The 19,516-nt window shown below is 35.3% G+C and overlaps 1 pseudogene; it reads right to left on the bottom strand.

Moving 5' to 3' along the window:
• Nucleotides 1-2,835: 2,835 nt before the first annotated feature.
• Nucleotides 2,836-5,439, bottom strand: LOC134759942 (olfactory receptor 4K2-like; annotated as a pseudogene).
• Nucleotides 5,440-19,516: the final 14,077 nt, after the last annotated feature.

The raw sequence follows: 19,516 nt of genomic DNA, 5'->3' as shown, positions 1-19,516 counted from the left end.
GGGAGATGGCAGCAGAGATGAAGAGACATAAATTAAGTCAATATATATTTTTAAAATAGGAGGACTATTTAGTGGATTGTATGGAGTAGTGGATGAGAAAAAAGGGGGAATCAAAGTTGTGAATGTATTAATAGCTAATTATTTATTTGACTGCATCCATTTTTCCTCTCATTCTACCTCCAATTTCTTCTCTTTGTACCTCTGACTCATCTTCTTTCTTTGATGACAAGGGCTCTAAAGTGAGTCACCTAAACTGCAGTCTGAGGAAGAGTCAAGGGTACTGCAAATGTGAGAGCCATATTCAGATACTGGCACGTGTAACATGTTGAAGAATGGCTAATCTGACATGCTGTATTTATGCAGAAATTTTAACTAGGCTCCATGAGTAAGGCTTTGAGGGCACAGTTCAGGGCTTAACTGATTCCCCCCAAATGAGCTCTACTACCAGAAATTCCCCGGTAGAGATTAGAGATTTATTCTCCAGCTTTAGGGCTTTATTAGTCAGATGAAATGTCTTACTTCATGCTTTAATTTTATGGTTCTATTTTTAACAATTTTCTGAACAGTACATTCTACCATGTCTGAAAATAAACAATTTATTATATTTTTATAAATCTGGACAAAGTCTGCCTTGTTTATTAACGTGTTTTTAAAAAATTCAACAGATAACTTTTAAGTCATTTACTTCTCAGTTAATATATATAAGAAAGCATTTCCATTACTATCTTTTGAATAGGGACAAAATACTTCAGACATTTAAACTATGTTTATTTTATTTAAAATCATTGTTGTGAAAACAAAAAACAAAAAACAAAAAACAAGGCATTGACCTATTGAACACAGTGTATTTATTATTTTTCCCTTTTATGCAGTCTTGGCATATTCTTCAATTCAAAATAAGAAACCCCAAAAGTATAATACTTCTTTGGAAAAATATGCAAAGGCCAACACATACAAAGGACAATGCTAACTACAGAAATGCATCAAAGACTAATAATAATTGACAAAAATCCAGTATTTTAACAATAATTAATACTAGGTAAATTGATACATCCTATTACAGTATGAAATTCTGCCATTTAATTTCAAGTAAGAACCCTTATTTACATTCTAGTACCTGCTATCTTATGCATGTTTAACACAACAGCAACAATAACAATAATATAATTAGTTAGTATTTACTAAAGCATTAATGAACACCAAGCATTGTTAAATATATTACATGTATTTTTGCTTAATTTTCACAACATTACTCATGGTTAAATATTATTACCACATTTTGTAGGCAAAAAAACTGAGGGTTAGAAACATTGAAAAAAACTTGCTCAACATTGCAAAACAAGAAATTTGTGACACTGGAATTGACACCTACAACAGACTGATCTAACTAATTGCTGGACACACGTCCCTCAAAGACAGAGAAACAGATTTTGTATTTTAGTGGATCTCTGGCACCAAGCGAGGGCCTGAAACAGAGTAGATGTTCAACAAATAATTATTGAACTAAAGATTGACATTTCAGGAGCAGAGATTTATGTTCAAAAACAAAGGTGAGAATTTTGGCAGAAAAGTCAGAATGAGGTAAAAGTACATTTCCACGTTAACCTTTTTTTTCATTTGCTTAACTGACATAAGGAAGAGTTCATAATTTGTTAAAATGAACTAGTGTTTCAAATTTAAAATGTGGTTTTCTATCTAGCTCCAACACTACATTTCTTCATAAGCTTCTGCACATTATTTAATGTTAAATATTTGGCTTGGAGGTTGTGTTGAAGCATGTTTTACAATTATCTTGGACTTTTAAGTGGCAAAACTATTAATGCCATTTCTTTCTTTGCAAGGCAAAGTCGTGTTTTTCTCATGCTACTCGCTGTTCAAATCTATGATGACCGATTGCTTCCAGAACTCTTTTTATATACGTCAGTCATTTTAAGTAGACACATTTTTATCAGTATATCAAAATACCATGCAATCTAACCTACTTTTGTCACCTCAACCATATTACTAATGAAAAACTGGAAAACCTTCTATTCGTTTTTCTGTCATATGTCTTAACAAGCTGCAGTTTTAGAGACATCCTAAAACTAGAATATTGAATACAACCTGCTAGTGATTTTTTTTGAAAGAAGTTATTCTTCAAAGGCATACTACTTTAATATAAGATGTATTTTGGGAAGAAGTTATAGGGAAATAGAAATGACATTTTTAGAACCCATTCTGTATACTTCCCATAAAACAGTCATGACAAATATTTAATTTACCTTTTAGAGGTAAAGTGAATCCCCAGGGATAATACAACTAGGAAATGACAAAATCAAGATTTAATTCCAGGGTCCATGTGATTCAGCCTTAAACCAGTTCTATGAATTCTCTGGACCTTCAGTACTTCAGCTGTTAGAAAATTGGACTGGCTAGCTGATTTCCAAAGACTCTCTTGTAATAAAAAATCTATTTAACATGATCAATAATATACCAAATTAGGGAGAATCATGCTATGTATTTCTTAAATTCTTTTTTTTCCTTTCTTTCCACAGGTTACATTATGTTGAAAATTAGACACAAAGCTTCTTCTAAGACTAATAATATGCTGCAATATTTATTTTGGAAATGAAAAACTTATGATTAATTTAATAGCTAATGTTTTTCCCAAACATTGAGTCTTGGTAATAAATAAATTCATCATACTTATAATTTTCAGCCAGATTTTGAAAGCCAGATTTGAGTAGTTTACGGTCTATGATTTAAACTTTACAAATTATTATTTGATTATTTGCTATATTAATTATGAAGTCTGATAGTAGTATCAGACTTAATAGGTGTTCTATTAAGAAACTGTATTGTTAAATTTCTGAATCTTTGAACTGTTCTCTTATTTTCAAAGTTGACACAGAACTCAAACAACTGAACCCCTTAAATCAAGATTGTTGAACATTACCTAAAACAATCTCTTCACAGTATAAATTTTCCCATAAAACTATTTCCAGTGTTATACTTGTTTTGTCCTACACTGCTAATTACAGTTCTAAATTAATCTAAATACCATCAGAGTACCACAAGGCTGTACAGAATGGGAATATTCCGGATTAGAAAACAGGAGATTCATATTTTATCTCAGGATTCTTTAAGTAGTCTTAATCCAAGGTATGTTTGTAGGATCCAGAGGTTTATGAAGTCCTGAATTTATGTTCACAATTTTGATGATATGTTCATTTTTCTATGAAAATAACCTTTACATTTCACCAGATTATCAAATAGACCCATAACTCAAAAGGTTTGTAAACACTGCGCTAACTTTTCGTCAAGATGTCACACATTTCTTATCCCTGACTTCTTTTCATAAATTTAAACTAAATGATTTGAAAGGTAAATTCAAGTTTAATTTTTTGATTGCTATAAGAACATAACTGTTGATATTATATCTCACAAAAGAGATCTCTATTCATTGCATGAAGCATCACGGAGCAGTTTTCCCAAGGCTGAAATACTGAATATTCAGTTTCTTCTTCATTGCTGTCTTCACTTCCTGGTTTCTCAAAGTATAAATAAGTGGATTCAGAAAGGGAGTGAAGATGGTATAGAAAACAGACAGAATTTTGTCTACCAGGAAGTTTGTGGAAGGCCACACACAAATGAAAATACAGGGTCCAAAGAACATTAACACAACAATAAAATGTGCTGTACAGGTAGAAAGAGCCCTGGAGGATCCTGTGGAGTAGTCCCTGACGGTAATAAGAACAATGATGTAGGAGGTGAGCAAAAGCAGAAAACTTATAAGAGCCATCACACCACTGGTTGAAATCGTGAAGATCCCAAGAACATAAATATCCACACAAGCTGGCTGGATGACCAAAGGAAGATCACAGAAAAAACTGTCTACAACATTGGGACCACAGAAGGGCAAATAGAGGGTAAAAGCTAATTGGCTCATTGTATGCAGAAAGCCCACTGTCCAAGAAACTGCCACAAGCTCAACACACACTCTTTGGCTCATAATTGTTGAATAATGGAGAGGTTTACATATGGCAATATACCTGTCAAAAGACATGGAGATCAGCAGCAGAATCTCAGTCCCGGTGAAGAGGTGCAAAAAAAAAGATCTGAGAAATGCAGCCTTCAAAAGAGATGGTCTTACGCAGAGCAAAAAAGTCCATAATCATCTTTGGTGTGGCAAAGGAGGACAGGCACATGTCAATGAGAGACAGGTTGTTGAGCAGGAAGTACATGCGAGAGTGAAGGTGTGAGGTGGATAGGACGCTGAGCAAAATCAGGCAGTTGGCCAACATGGTCGTTTAACAGAAGACAGAAAACACCACAAAAAAGAATATCTGGAGTTCAGGAGAATCAGTAAGTCCAAGTAACATGAATTCAGATACTCTGGAATAGCTGAACCCCTCCATTCATCTGCAGACTCGGCTTTATAATTGTGAAAGGAACAAAATTACAGAGTTTGAAAATGTGATATTTCTACAACCACATATTAACTTATCATTCACTAAAAGATTGATTACCTAGAATCCAATTAAAAATTCTCAGGGTAAACATTTTTGGGGGGAATCACTTAACAATTGCTACCAGATATAATCTGAAAAGTTTAACCTCTTGGTTTTGACCAGCATCAGTACATGTTGAGCTGTAGTCATCACATGCCCACACAATTATATACCTATCTGAATACTACTTAACGAGTTATATAATACACATTTATTGAGGCAGATTACATTACATTTGTGTGCTCTACTGAATAAGGCATATAAATAAAACTAAAAATAAAAGAAGTGTTGAACTCTCAAAGGTTTCTCTTACACACAAAAATGTGACTATTTTGCATCAACTATTGTTAAACACTAGACTTAACTAAGACTTTACTATAATGATTTCAGAAGATCCATTTAATATCTTATGAGGGGGATAAATTATTTAATTTTTAATTTCTTAATTCCATAAGACAACTGATAACCAAAAGGCATACTTGTAACCTACAAGAGTTATTCTCCACTTTTGGTAATTTATTATTTCATAGAAACATGTTTTAAAAAGAGAATCTCCCTCCTTTAATCCTCTTCATTCTACCCAAAGCTAATTTTAAACTAGAAAAACAAACAAAAAGATACATTAAGAACTCAGAATTATTTTTCAAAATTAATTTTTTCATTTACAGTGCTTCCCAACTTCTAGAAGTTTTATTTCCTATGGAATATCAATGTCTTTACCAAATAGTCAAAAGTGTGGTACAAAGCAAATGAAACTTATTCCTAGTAAATAAAAGCTAATTTTGTGATCAGGTAGGGTTTACTTTGCCAGCCACCCTAATGAAATTTAAGCCTTTGACTACAGAAATTTTAGCTGGGTAACTGGAAAGTTGTCTGGGTTACTGGAAAATTTGATGAGACTAAAATTAATTAAGTAAAAAAATATAGTGTTAGATCAGGCATTTGCAAGTCTATATGCATCTAAATCATCTTTTTATTTAAATTGCTTTTTCCACATGTAAAACTATATGAATTCCCTTGTTATATTACACATTTGAATATTTCACTTTATACATTTGAATATTTATCTAGTTTTGATAATAATTTAATTATAATAGATAATGCAATTTTGTCTAATCCTGTATTCTAACTTATCCATCTTTGAAAATGCAATATTTCATTCCTTCTTCAATAAAAGTTTTCAAGGTACACTAAAAAAGATTTCATTATGTCAGTGAAACATGGGGACCAATGTCAAAAATTTTTAAATATCAATATACTAATATTTAAGTTGTAGTCAATATTAATATGCTTAGAAAACAATAAAATCATTGTTATAAACTCAAAGAATGAAGAAATGGAAAAAGAGTCAAAAAACGGGCAGGGCACAGTGGCTCAAGCCTGTGATGCTAGCACTTTGGGAGGCTGAGGCAGGCGGATGGCTTGAGCTCATGAGTTTGAGACCAGCCTGGCCACCATGGCAAAACCCTGTCTCTACTAAAAATACAAAAATTTGCCAATCATAGTGGCATACACCTGTAATCCCACACCCGCTTCTCGGGTGGCTAAGGCAGGGGAATCCTTTGAACCTGGGAGGTGGAGGCAGAGGCTGCAGTGAGCCAAGAACATGCCACTGCACTCCAGCTTGAGCACTAAGTGAGAACCTGTCTCAAAAAAAAAAAAAAAAAAGAACTATTTGACTTTTATTTTCTTCATTCTCTTCCATTAATTTATTCCCAATGATCCCTCCAAAAATTCTTGAAAATAAATAATAAAAAAGAAAATCTTGCATTATGAATGCCTGAGACTACTGACTATTGAAATTTTAGATTGTAGATCAATACACATACAGATTTAACTGTCTGACAGTGCCAATGTATCAATTCAGTGAAAAAATAAGTTTTATGATTATGTGCCCCCATTTTTCTGAATTAACTGATTGGCTGATTAAATTTGCAGATTAGCTGACTGCTTTTAGTTAAAAGTAGTGGCATGGTTTCTAGTCTAAAGAAAAAGTCTTACCTGATTTGTGGTAAAAACTAAAACAAATGTTCCAAAACAATTTTGGCTTTTTTTTGGATAATTATCACAAATTTTACATTGACTACACATTCTGACTTTCGAGTAGAAGGATTATAGCAATTGTTCTGTTGCAGCAACTTTCAGAGTCCAGTTAGAAGTGGAAAAATAAAAATGGGAAAAAAATCTGATTCATTTTTAAAAATTTTAATTTGTTTTTAATTGTTGCTGTGCAGAAGCAAATGTACTGGAAATGAATTATACTCTGTTAATTACAATTTACCTTATTATTCTATCCTTAACTCATTCTGTGATTGAACACTAAATATCAAAATTTTAAATATTACCTTCACGGCTGGGGGCAATGGCTCATGCCTGTAATCCCAACACTTTGGAAGGCCAAGATGGGTGGATCACTTGAGGCCAGGAGTTCAAGACCAGCCTGGCCAACAATGGTGAAACCCTGTCTCTACTAAAAATACAAAAATTAGCCATGTGTGGTGGTGGGCACCTGTAATCCCGGCACCTGTAATCCCAGCTACTCGGGAGGCTGAGGCAGGAGAATTGCTTGAATCCAGGAGACGGAGACTGCAGTAAGCCGAGATCACACCACTCACTCCAACCTGGGAGACAAAGCAAGACTCCATCTCAAAAATAAAAATACAAATAAATGTTACCTTCAGCAATATTTTTCCTTTAGATGACCTCATGTTTTCCCATGTGGAGGAAAATCTGGTTACATCTCCATTTATTTGCACATATTTAAATTGTTTTGTCAATATTGAAAAATTATTTTGGCTGGGTGCGGTGGCTCACGCCTATAATCCCAGCACTTTGAGAGGCTGAGGTGGGTGGATCACGAGGTCAGGAGTTCAAGACCAGCCTGGCCAACATGGTGAAATCCCATCTCTACTGAAAATAAAAAAATTTGCCGGGCGTGGTGGTGCATGCCTGTATTCCCAGCTACTCGGGAGGCTGAGGCAGGAAAGTTGTTTGAACCTGGGAGGCAGAGGTTGCAGTGAGCCAAGATGGTGCTATTGCACTCTAGCATGGATGACAGAGCTAGACTCCATCTCAAAAAAAAGAAAAATTATTTTAAAATTTTGTCATAGAATGATATTCGAGAATTCTTAAAAGGAGTCTATTGCCCAGTGGTTAAGAGTAGTTACGGTATTCTGGACTTCACTTATATCTCGGTAGCCTAAGATTTGACCTCTACTTGTGAGAATTATATTAGATGATCTATGTAAAGCTTGAAGCATATTTTCTGGGCAAAATTTAAGGAATTTTCTAGGTTTCAAAATCCAAATTTAAGAATGCCGTTCAGAAATAATCAGTGTGTTATATTATTAATAACATATGCAATAAAAATTCTAATCTATTTAAGTTCAGGGATTTAGAAAAAGACCATGTACTACCAAAATAATTTCATCTGTTTGAAATTGCATTTTTCATATGAAAATGGCACAAGTTCCTTTTATATTAAATGCATTGAAAACCCTCAGCTTCACACATTTGAATATTTCTATTTTACTGACGATTTATTTACTAATGGGAACTATTCTTATAGTGATTTAAACATATACATAAATTTATATTTATATTTTTTCTCCTTTTCATCACCAGAAAGAATGCTCTAATCCCTATTTAATGGAATCATCCATTTTTATGTCTTTAAGTCATATATACTTTTTCTTTACTATTCCTCCATTATTTCTGTTTTATATAATTATTAAATAAATGTTAATTGTTTTGCTATCTGAAGAATGCAAACCACAACTGCTTCTGAAGACCCTTACTATCATATCTAGCTTTTGACCTACCAGTTATGCACCTAGCATCAAAAACACCATTTCCTCCGAGATTCACAAGCCTACTGAAATCACCATAGTCTTTAGCAAGCGTCAGAAGCCTAGAGTATGGATGTATATTTTTCTCCTGTCTTTATATAAAACCCCTTAGAAAGCAGTGACATTTACTAGATCGGGGATTAAACACTATAATCTACTTGCAGTGGGAGTCATTAAAATGTTGACCCAAATTTTCACAGAGTTGCAACAAGAACTGTGAAGTGTGTCTCTGCTATTTAAAGTGGGAATGCACACCTGTGATGTAGCAATGTTCATTGGAGAAAAGCACAACAGGGACTGGCCTAGGAGAAGAAAACATTGAAGCAGTCATTTACAGAGCATATGGGGAACAAAAAATTACTCCTTTAGTTATGGAAATATTTATGCCCCAATGTTCAAAATCCCATAATTGGAAAATTATTCTTTTAGGCTAAGGCAATTTGTCTCCAGCAAATACTTGCTTACTGGAAGTTGCGTTTTAAAGGAAGAATCATGCATTAAAGTTTCTGACAATACATTAAAAAATTAGCACAAACTAATACTGATAGCTGTTTCAAGGGATAGGTGAATCATAGAAAGGGGGACGCTGGAAAGTCCAACATAGCCAGGAGAAGAGAAGACGGGTAGTATGGAGTACCTTAGACGAATAGTGTAAAAATTAAATTACAGAAATAAACTTTAAACATTCAGTTCAACGCTTACTACAAGGAAAGTCTTAATAAAATATAGTAGAAATAATAGCAGAGATGTTTATAATAATTATCATTATTTTTGAAGTGTTCATAATGGATTATCCAGGAAGATACAGATGTGGATTCACAACCTAAAACCATAAGCCAAGGGTCTTGCCATATTTGCCTGCAGGTCAATCATTTATTTAGAGGCTTGCTCTCTAAGCACAACTTGTTTCCCAAATACCTCAAAGACTGAACTCTTCACAACTGTCATATCCATCCTACATTCTCCACAGGTCCGGCAATAGAGCCCAAGAAAATCTTGCCTAGCTGACCACATTTCTAGCACTCTTTGAAATAAGGAAGCAAGTTTAGTTTTAAGATGTTTTTCCTTCTACGAAGAAAAAGGAAATGACTTTTTAAAAAATTAACAAAACTGGTATAAAGGTTTAATAGTTTTCTAGTTGTCCCTTGGTATCCACAGAAGATTGGTTCCAGGATCCCTGCTGATACCAAAATCCAAGGATGCTCAAATCCCTGAGTTAAAATGGCATGATATTTTTATACAATCTAAACACATACTCCCATATACTTTAAATCATCTTAGATTACTTGTGATGCCTAATACAATATAAATGCTATGTAACTAGTTGTTATACTGTATCACTTTCTGTATTTATATTATTTGTATTGTTTTTTATTAATATTTTAGATCCACTATTGGTTGAATCCAAGAATATGGAACACACAGAAAAAGAGGGCTAGCTGTAAATCTAAAATATTTATCCTATTGTAAAACAAAATAGAAGGATATATAATAATTATTAGAGTAATCCTGGAAAACTGTATAAATCCTGGAAAACAGGTATAATTATTATTAGAGGAATACTGGAAAAGGCAAGAGAATAAACAGAAAAAGAATAGAAATAAAAAATAATTCAGAAAGAGAGAGCATGAAGGAGTTTTTTGGTATTAGTAACCTGTTCTATATCTTGGTTGTGGTGCTGATTACATAATCTATATATGTGCTAAAATTAATGGATTGTTTACCAGAACAAAGAAAAGGTCCATTTTACTTTAAGATAATTTTATAAAGTAGAATTTTAAAAAGTAAACCCAGATAATTCAGTACAAGGGCAAATTTCAAAATGAGAAAATAAATTCAATAACCTTCTTATAAATTATTCAACAATTAAATATATTTAACTTAAATATATTGAACTTAAATATATTTAATTGTTAAATAAATATATTTAACATTATATTAAATATGTAATATGTTAAAATGTAATACGTTAAAATGTAGGCAAAAAGAACCTATTCAGATGAACAATAGGCTATATAAAGTAAATAGGAATAATCTTAAACAGAAATGTGTTGTTTATAAATGACAAAAACTATACTATTCTAAAAAAAGAAAAAGGTTGACAAATTTAAATACTTATTATGGTATTGGAGAAAAATGCAACATCGTTCAACACATACATTTTCTCTCCTATAAAATAAAATTCAATAAACCATGAGATATTTTTGAGTTCACAAAATAATTTTCGAAATTTGTCTGAAGGCAGATCAGATTAAAGTAGTCAAGAATTAGAAATATTATTTCATTTTGTTTGCTTTATATTTTGGTTTTTAGCTAACTTAAACTTTTTTTATTTGTACAAATTTATGGGATATGTGTGGAATTTTATTACATGTATGTAATGCATAGTGATTAAGTCAGGATATTGAGGGTGTTCGTCACTCCAGTACAATACTTTTTAAAGTATAGTTATCCTACTCTGCTATGAAACATTCGATTTATTCCTCCTATCTTATCCTTTAATGCACTTCTCTTTATTCTTTCCCCTGCCCTTTCCACTCACTCTTCTCAGTCTCTGTTATCTACTTTTCCACTCTCTACCTCCATGTGATGAAATTATTTTAGCTCCTGCATATAAGTGAGAACATGGGATAGTCATCATTTTGTGCCTGGTTTATTTCACACCAGTTTTATCCATGTTGCTACAAATGACATTATTTCATTCTTTTTTATGGCTGAATAATATTCCGTTGTGTATACACACCACATTTTTTGTTGGTTTGTTTTGTTTTCTGTTTTATTTTTTCGTGATTTTTATTGCAGGATATCATCATGAAATATTCTGTATTTTGTATGTTACTGGCTTGATAATAGATCATGCTCAGAAATTACTTCAGAGCTTCATCACCTCTTCCAAGCACCACTTGGGACCTGAGTACCCCAAACATTGCTGGGTACACCTGCACATCATGCTCCTGCCCCTGCGCACCAGCACATCCCTGGCTGCTGAGCTGTCCACCTTGCCATCCTCACTGGTCAACAGTTCTGCATGCAGTTTGAAGAGCTTTGCAAAATCCTTCACCAACTTCACAAACCCTGAGTCTTTTTACTATCAGCTTCATAAGCCCAAACCCCCACTTAGGTTGGTTTCATATCTTTGCATTGTGAATAGTACTGCAACAAACATGCGAGTGCAGGTATCCCCTTGAAATATTGATTTTTTTCCCCCTTTGAGTAAATACCCAGTAGTAAATTGCTGGTTCCAATGGTAATTTTATTTTTACTTTTGTAAGGAATCTCCACAATGTTTTCCACAGTTGCTATACTGGTTTACATTCCCACCAACAGTGTAGAAGAGTTCCTTTTTCAATCTGTTATATTTTGTTTTGTTTTGTTTTTGTTTTTATTTTTAGTAATAGTCATTATGACTAGGGGAAAATAATATTTCATTGTGGTTTTGATTTGCATTTCTATAATGATTAGTGATGTTGAGTGTTTTTTCATATATCTTTTGGCCTTTTGTATGTCTTCTTTTGAAAAATGTCTATTTATGTCCTTTGGCCACTTTCCAGTGGAATTATTTTTTTTCCTGTTGAGTTGTTTGGGTTTTTTGTAAATTCTAGGTATTAGCCCACTATTAGATGAATAGTTTGCAAATATTTTCTTCCATTCGGGAGGTTGTCTCTTCGCTCTGCTGATTTTTTCTTCTGCTGCTCAGAAGCTTTCTAATTTAATTAAGTCCCATTTGTCTATTTTTATTTGTGTTGCTTGTGGCTTTTGAGGTGTTAGTCATAAATTCTTTGCCTAGACAAAAGTCCAGGAAATTTTTCCCTAGGTTTTCTTCAAGTATTTTTATAGTTTCAGGTCTTATGTTTAAGTTTTTAATCTACTTTGAGTTGATTCTTGTATATAGTGCGATAGTGGTCCAGTTTCATTCTTCTGGATGTGGCTATCCAATTTTCCCAGCACCATCTATTGAAGAGTGTGTCCTTTCCCCAGTGTCAGCTTTGTTGAAGATCAAATCTGCAAAAAAATTATAAAACCATAATATCTAAGTAATATTGGAGAAGCACAGAAAACAACTGACAATTAATATAAGGGACTTGAGAACAACAAATTATATATAGACCAAGTATATATAAGACCTTACAATATTATAATGTGAATATGTTACCTGAATTGCCAAAAGGGACTTTGTAGATGGATTTAAGGTTGCTAATCAGCTTGCCTTACAATAGAGAGATTATCCAGTATTAAAAGAATGAGCTCAATAAAATCACAGAAGTCATTAAAAGTAGAAAAGAGGTTTTGTAGATAGCAACAAACTAACTCAAAAGTTTCATGGAAAGGCACAAGACTTAAAATAGATAACACAATACCAAAGAAAAAGAACAAATTTGGAGGATTCACACTGCCTGACCTCAAGACTTACTATAAAATTACTCTAATTAAGACATCATGGACTAGACATGGTGGCCCATGCCTGTAACCCCAGAACTTTGGAAGGATGAGGCAGGAAGATCACTTGAGCCCAAGAGTTCAAGACCAGCCTGGGAAACATAGTGAGATCCCCCATCTCTACAAAAAAATTAAAAATTACTCGGGCATGGTGGTGCACACTTGTAGTACTGACTACTTAGGTGGCTAAAGCAGGAGGATCACTTGAGAAAGGAGGTTGAGATTGCAGTGAGCCATGGTCACACCACTGCACCCTGCCAAGGAGACAGAGAAACAGTGTCTCAAAAAATAAAATAAAATAAAGTAAAATAAAATAAAATAAAATAAAACAAAACAAAATAAAATACAATAAAATAACAGCACGATATTGGTGAAAGAATAGACATTTAAATCAGTGAAACAGAAAACAGAGCCTAAAAATAGACCCACAGAAATAGAGTCAATTATTTTCAACAAAGGTGCAAGGGCAATTTAATAGAGAAAAGATAGTTTGGGAACAAATGAATCATATACCTATTCTGTTCCATTGTTATATGTGTCTGTTTTGGTTACTGTAGCCATGCTGTTTTGGTTACTGTAGCCCTGTAATATAGTTTGAAGTTGGATAACGTGTTGCCTCCAGCTTTGTTCCTTTGCTTAGGATTGCCTTGGCAGCTTGGACTCTTTGTTGGTTCCATATGAATTTTGAAATAGTTTTTCCTAGTTCTGTGAAGAATGTCATTGATAGTTTGATAGGAATAGCACTGAATCTATAAATTGCTTTGGACAGCATGGCCATTTTACTAATATTGATTCTTCCTATCCATGAAACCTCAGTTTCATAAAATAGTTTCAATAGGAATGGTATCAGCTCTTATTTGTACATCTGGTAGAATTTAGAGGTGAATCTGTCTGGCTCAAGGCTTTTTTAGGTTGGTAGGCTATTTATTACTGATTCAATTTCAGAGTTCATTATTGGTCTGTTCAGAGATTCAATTTCTTCCTGGTTCTGTCTTGGGAGGGTGTATGTTTCCAGGAATTTATCCATTTCTTCTAGATTTTCTTGTTTGTGTGCACAGAAATGTTCAAAATATTCTCCGATAGTTATTTGTATTTCTGTGGGGTCAGTGATAATATCCCCTTTGTCATTTCTAAGTGTGTTTATTTGGATCTTCTCTCTTTTCTTTTTTATTAGTCTAGCTAGTGGTCTATTTTATTAATTTTTCAAACAATTAATTCCTGGATTGGTTGATATTTGGAATGTTCTTTTTGTGTCTCAATCTCCTTTAGTTCAGCTCTGATTTTGGTTAGTTTTTGTCTTCTGCTAGCTTTTAGGTTGGTTTGCCCATGGTTCTTTGGTTCTTTTAGTTGTGACACTTAGTTGTTAGCTTGAGATCTTTCTAACCTGTTGATGTGGGTGGTTAGTGCTATAAATTTCCCACTTAACATTGCCTTAGCAGTGGCCCAGAAATTCTGGTATGTTGTATCTTTGTTCTCATTAGTTTCAAATAATTTCTTGATTCCTGTTTTAATTTCATTATTTACCCAAAAGTCATCCAGGAGCAGGTTATTCAATTTCCATGTAATTTTATGGTTATGAGCAATTTTCTTAGTCTTAATTTCTAATTTTATTGTGCTGTGGTCCAAGAGAATGGTCATTATAATTTCAGTTCTCTTGCATTTGCCAAGGAGTGTTTTATGTTCAGTTATGTGGCTTACTTCAGAATATGTGCCATGTGGTGATGAGAAGAATGTATATTCTGTTGCTTTTTGGTGGAGAGTTCTGTAAACATCTATCAGGTCCATGTGATCCAGTGCTGAGTTAAGGTTCTGAATATCTTTGCTAATTTTCTGCCTCAGTGATCTGTCTAATACTGTCAGTAGGGTGTTGAAGTCTCTCATTATTATTGTGTGCGAGTCTAAGTCTCTTTGCAGGTTTCTAAGAATTTGTTTGAATCAGGGTACTCCTGTGTTAAGTGCACATATATTTAGGATAGTTAGCACTACTTGTTGAATTGAACCCTTTGCCATTATGTCATTACCCTTTTTTGTCTTTTTTTATCTTTGTTGGTTTAAAGTCTGTTTTGTCTGAAATTAGGATTGCAATCTCTGTATTTTTTATGTTTTCTATTAACTTAGTAGATTTTCCTCCATCCCTTTATTTTGAGGCTATGGGTGTCATTGCATATGAGCCTATGAGTGTCATTGCATGTGAGCCTATGGGTGTCATTGCATGTGAGCCTATGGGTGTCATTGCATGTGAGCCTATGGGTGTCACTGCATGTCTCTTGAAGACAGCATACCATTGGGTCTTGCTTTTTTATCCAGCGTATCACTCTGTGCCTTTTAATTGGGGCATTTAGCCCATTTACATTCAAGGTTATTATTGATATGTGTGGATTTGATCCTGTCATCCTGCTGTTGGTTGGTTACCATACATACTTGTTTGTGTGGTTGCTTTATAGTGTCATTGGTCTGTGTACTTCAGCATATTTTTGAAGTGGTTGGTAATGATATTTCCTTTTTTTATTTAGTGCTTCCTTCAGGAGCTCTTGTAAGGCAGGTCAGTCTGGTAGTAACAAATTCCCTCAGCATTTGCTCGTCTGAAAAGGATCTTATTTCTCCTTCACTTATGAAGCATACTTTGGCCAGATGTAAAATTCTGGGTTGGAATTTATTTTCTTTAAGAATCTTGAATATTGGCCCCCAACCTCTTCTGGTTTGTAGAGTTTTTGTTGAGAAGTCTGCTGTTAGTCTGATGGGCTTCCCTTTGTAGGTGACCTGACCTTTCTCTCTAGCTGCCTTTTGCATTTTTTTTTCTTTCATTTAAACCTTGGAAAATCTGATAATTTTGTGTCCTGGCAGTGATCTTCCTGTGAAGTGCCTTACATGGGTTTTCTGTATTTTCTGAATTTGAATGTTAGCCTCTCTAGCTAGGTTGAGGAAGTTCTCATGGATGACATCCTGGAATATGTTTTCCAAGTTGCTGCCATTCTCTCCATCTCCTTCAGGGACACCAATGAATCATAGATTTGTTCTCTTTACATAAACTTATATTTCTCAGAGGTTTTATTTGTTCCTTTTCATTCTTTCTTCTCTATTCTTGTCTGCCTGTCTTGTTTCAGAAAGCCAGTCTTAAAGCATTAATATCATTTCTTGTGCTTGGTGTATTCTGCTGTTAATAGTTGTGACTGCATTATGAAATTTTTGCAGTGTGTTTTTCAGTTCTATCAGGTCAGTTATATTCTTTTCTATAGCATCTATTTTGTCTGTCAGCTCCTGCATTGTTTTATTGTGTTTCTTAGCTTCCTTGGATTGGGTTTCAACATACTCGTGCACCTTGATGCTCTTTCTATCCATACTCTAAATTCTATTTGTGTCACTTCAGCCATCCCAGTTCAGTTAAAAACTTTTGGTGGAGAGCTGGTGGAGAGCTGGTGGAGGCATTTGGAGGAAAGAAGGCATGCTGGCTTTTTGACTTGTCAGAGTTCTTGCACTGGTTTTTTCTCATTTTTGTGGGCTAGTGTTTTTTCAATCTTTGAAGTTCCTGTCCTTTGGATGTTTTTTTTTTTTATCCTATTAGATGACTTTGAGAGTTTGGTTGTGTTATAAGGTGGGTTCAGTCAACTGGCTTCATTTCTGGAAGATTTTGGGGACCAAGGTTCAGCTGTCATCTCCCCAACTGCATGTTTTAATTCTGGGGGACTTGTATCCTACCCTACTTTGTTCTCTAACTTCTCAAGGTTATGAACAGACTGTGATGGGGGTGCTAAGGTGCTCCTGGACTGCTGGTCACTACGTGTTGATGGAATGGTGCTAGTCAAAGGGTTTTGTAGCGTGGCGGCAGTGGGATCTGTCCTCGTTCACAGGTGCCCTCAGCAGCACCAGCACCGGCAGTATTAAAGCAGGATGCATGCTTGCCAGCTGCAGCAGACTGCTAGCAGGTGCTGAGATGCCTGCCTCCATGAAGGCATTGACAGCAGGGGTAGAGTCAGCATAACTCAGGGGGTCAGCAGGTCCCCACTGGTGACTGTGTGCATTGTTGCACTGATGGTGGTGTTAGTATGGGGGCAGGGCACTGGTGGGTGCAGGTGTGTGTACACCCTCTGTGGCTACTCAGGGCAGAGGAGGGTTCATTGTTTTCAGAACCTAGTTTCATTCTGGTGGCAGTGTTGGCACAGGGGCAGGTCACAGACAGAGGCAGGATTGGTGGGCTCTGTGCCCACTACAGCTCTGACTGCAATGGCAGTATGGCAGAGGAAGGGGAGCAGAGTGCACTTCTGCTGGCAGCAGAGGCAGGGCAGGGTGCACGTGCTCACATAAGCTGGTGGGGCAGGGCAGGGAAAATCCACCTGCACACATACAGGCCAGCCAAATGATGTCAGGGGGCAGGGGCAGTTGGCCATGGGCTTGGAAGAAGCTGCAGCAGAGGGAGGGAGCAGGCAGGTTGGTGCATGGCCCTAGGGGCCACCTCACTGGAGCTCTCCACCAATCAGATATGGTCTGACATTACAGAAGCTAAGATGCAGGTCTCCAGGGAACCTGAGTCTGCACTGCAAGCAGAAAAAAACCAGGCTGGAGCACTGGGAGAGGTCAGCAGACCAGGGGGTACTAAGGTTGGATCTGCCCCATCTGATGGGCAAGACTGCCCTGCAGAATTCATGTCCCACAGTTCCCCTAGGGCTAAAGTCTCCTATGGAAGCAAGTCAAGTCTGGAGGGATGGGCATCCCTGGCCGTGCTCTGCTATAGATGTTCCTGCAGCAAACCCTCTGGGCTCCGTATCGGCTAGCGTGCTGCTCCTACCACTCCTCTAAGCACCTCCCCTGCCAACCCTGTGTCTGTGGTGATTGAGGGGTCTCCTCCTCGTGGGATTCCAGAGGCTCGTGGCAAGAGTAGGTTGCTCCTGGCCAGTTCCTCACCCATTCCCCCAAAGTTCTTGGGGGTGAGGAACAAGTCCCATTGCACGGTAGCCACGCCCAGCTTCTGCCCAGCTTTTGTGTCTTGAGGACCTGTTAGGACTGTGCCAGTCATCCCAGTCCCACAGTGACAGCTGCTCTACCTGGCTGCAACTAGTCAGACATCTTGACCAAACTGGAAGTTTCTTACAAAGCTGAGCATAGCCTTACCATATGATCATACTCCCAGGCACTTACCCAACTGATCTGAAACATGTGTATGCAAAAACCCAGTCATGAATGTTTACAGCAACTTTATTCCCTAACAGCCAAAAATTGGAGACAACCACAATGTTCTTCAACGAGTGTACAAATAAACAAACTGTGCTATATTTACAATAGAATGTTATTCATCAATAAAATGGTCATTAACTACCAAGCCATAAAAAAAGCATGAATGAATCTTAAATGCATAATGCTAGCTGAAAGAAGCCAGTTTTGAAAGGTTATATACTGTATGACTCCAATTATATGACATTCTAAAAAAATTAAAACTATAGAGACAGTAAAAGACTGGTGGTTACCAAGAGTACAAGGAGAAGAAAGAAGAGTCAAATAATTTAAGTTGAAGAACAATTTAGGGTGGAGAAATTATTCCTTCTAATACTGTAGAAATGAATACATGACATTATAAATATGTCAAAAACTATAAAAAAAACCCTAATTTGTGTAAGTTTTAACAACTATACTACAACAAACTGAATAAACTTGAAGAAATAGATAAATTTCTGGACACAATTTGTTAAAATTAAATTAAGAAGAAATAAAAAATCTTAACCGATCAGTAAGGAATAAAATTGAATCAATAGTTTCAAAAATCTCCCAGCAAAGAAAAGCCCAGGACCTAATGGATTCGCTTTTAAATTTTACCAAACATTTGAAAAAGAACTAATACCAATGTATTCCAAACTCTTCCAAAAATTGAAGAGGCAGGAACACTTCCATACTCATTTTAGAAGGCCTGCATTACTCTGATACCTAAGCCACAGATGGATACTAAAAGAAAAGTTCAATCCAGTATCTCTGATGAACATAAATGCCAAAATACTAACACATTAAATCTAGCAGCACATTAAAAGGATAATTCACTGTTATCAAGCACAGTGATATTTGAACATATGCAAATCAATAAATGTGATATACCACATTGGCAGAATGAAAGGCAAAAACCGTATGGTCACCTCAATAGATGCAGAAAAGGCATTGACAAAATTCAACATCCTTCATGATAAAAACTTCCAACAAATTATGCTTAGAAGGAGCCTACCACAGTGATAAATGCCACATATGACAAGCGCACACCTAACATCATATTCAATGGTGAAAAATTGAAAACTTTCCTTCTAAGATAAGAAAGAAAATAAGGATGCCCACTCTCACCGAGTCTACTCAATATCTTACTGAAAGTACTAGCTAGAGTAAGTAGGTAAGAAATAAAAGGCAACCAAATTGGAAAAGAAGAAGTAAAATTGTCTGTTTGCAGATGATGTGATCTTATATCGAGAAAATCCTAAAGATGTCCTCAAAAAAACCTTTTAGAATAAATGAGTTCATAAAGCTGCAGATTAAAAAACGAACATACAAAAACTAGTGGTATCTCTAAACACTAACAATGAATTATCTGAAAAGGAAGTCAAGAAAACAATCCCATTTATAACTATAAAAAATTAAAACAAAATACTTAGGAATAAATTCAACCAAGGAGGTGAAAGCTCTGTACACTGAAAACTATAATACATTGATGAAATAAATGGAAAAAGAGAATTAAAAGTAAACACATCTATGTACATTAATTTAAAAAAATTA

Source organism: Pongo abelii, chromosome 15 (assembly GCF_028885655.2).
Source record: "Pongo abelii isolate AG06213 chromosome 15, NHGRI_mPonAbe1-v2.0_pri, whole genome shotgun sequence".
NCBI classification, from domain to species: domain Eukaryota; kingdom Metazoa; phylum Chordata; class Mammalia; order Primates; family Hominidae; genus Pongo; species Pongo abelii.
This window is presented reverse-complemented; position numbering and strand designations above follow the sequence as displayed.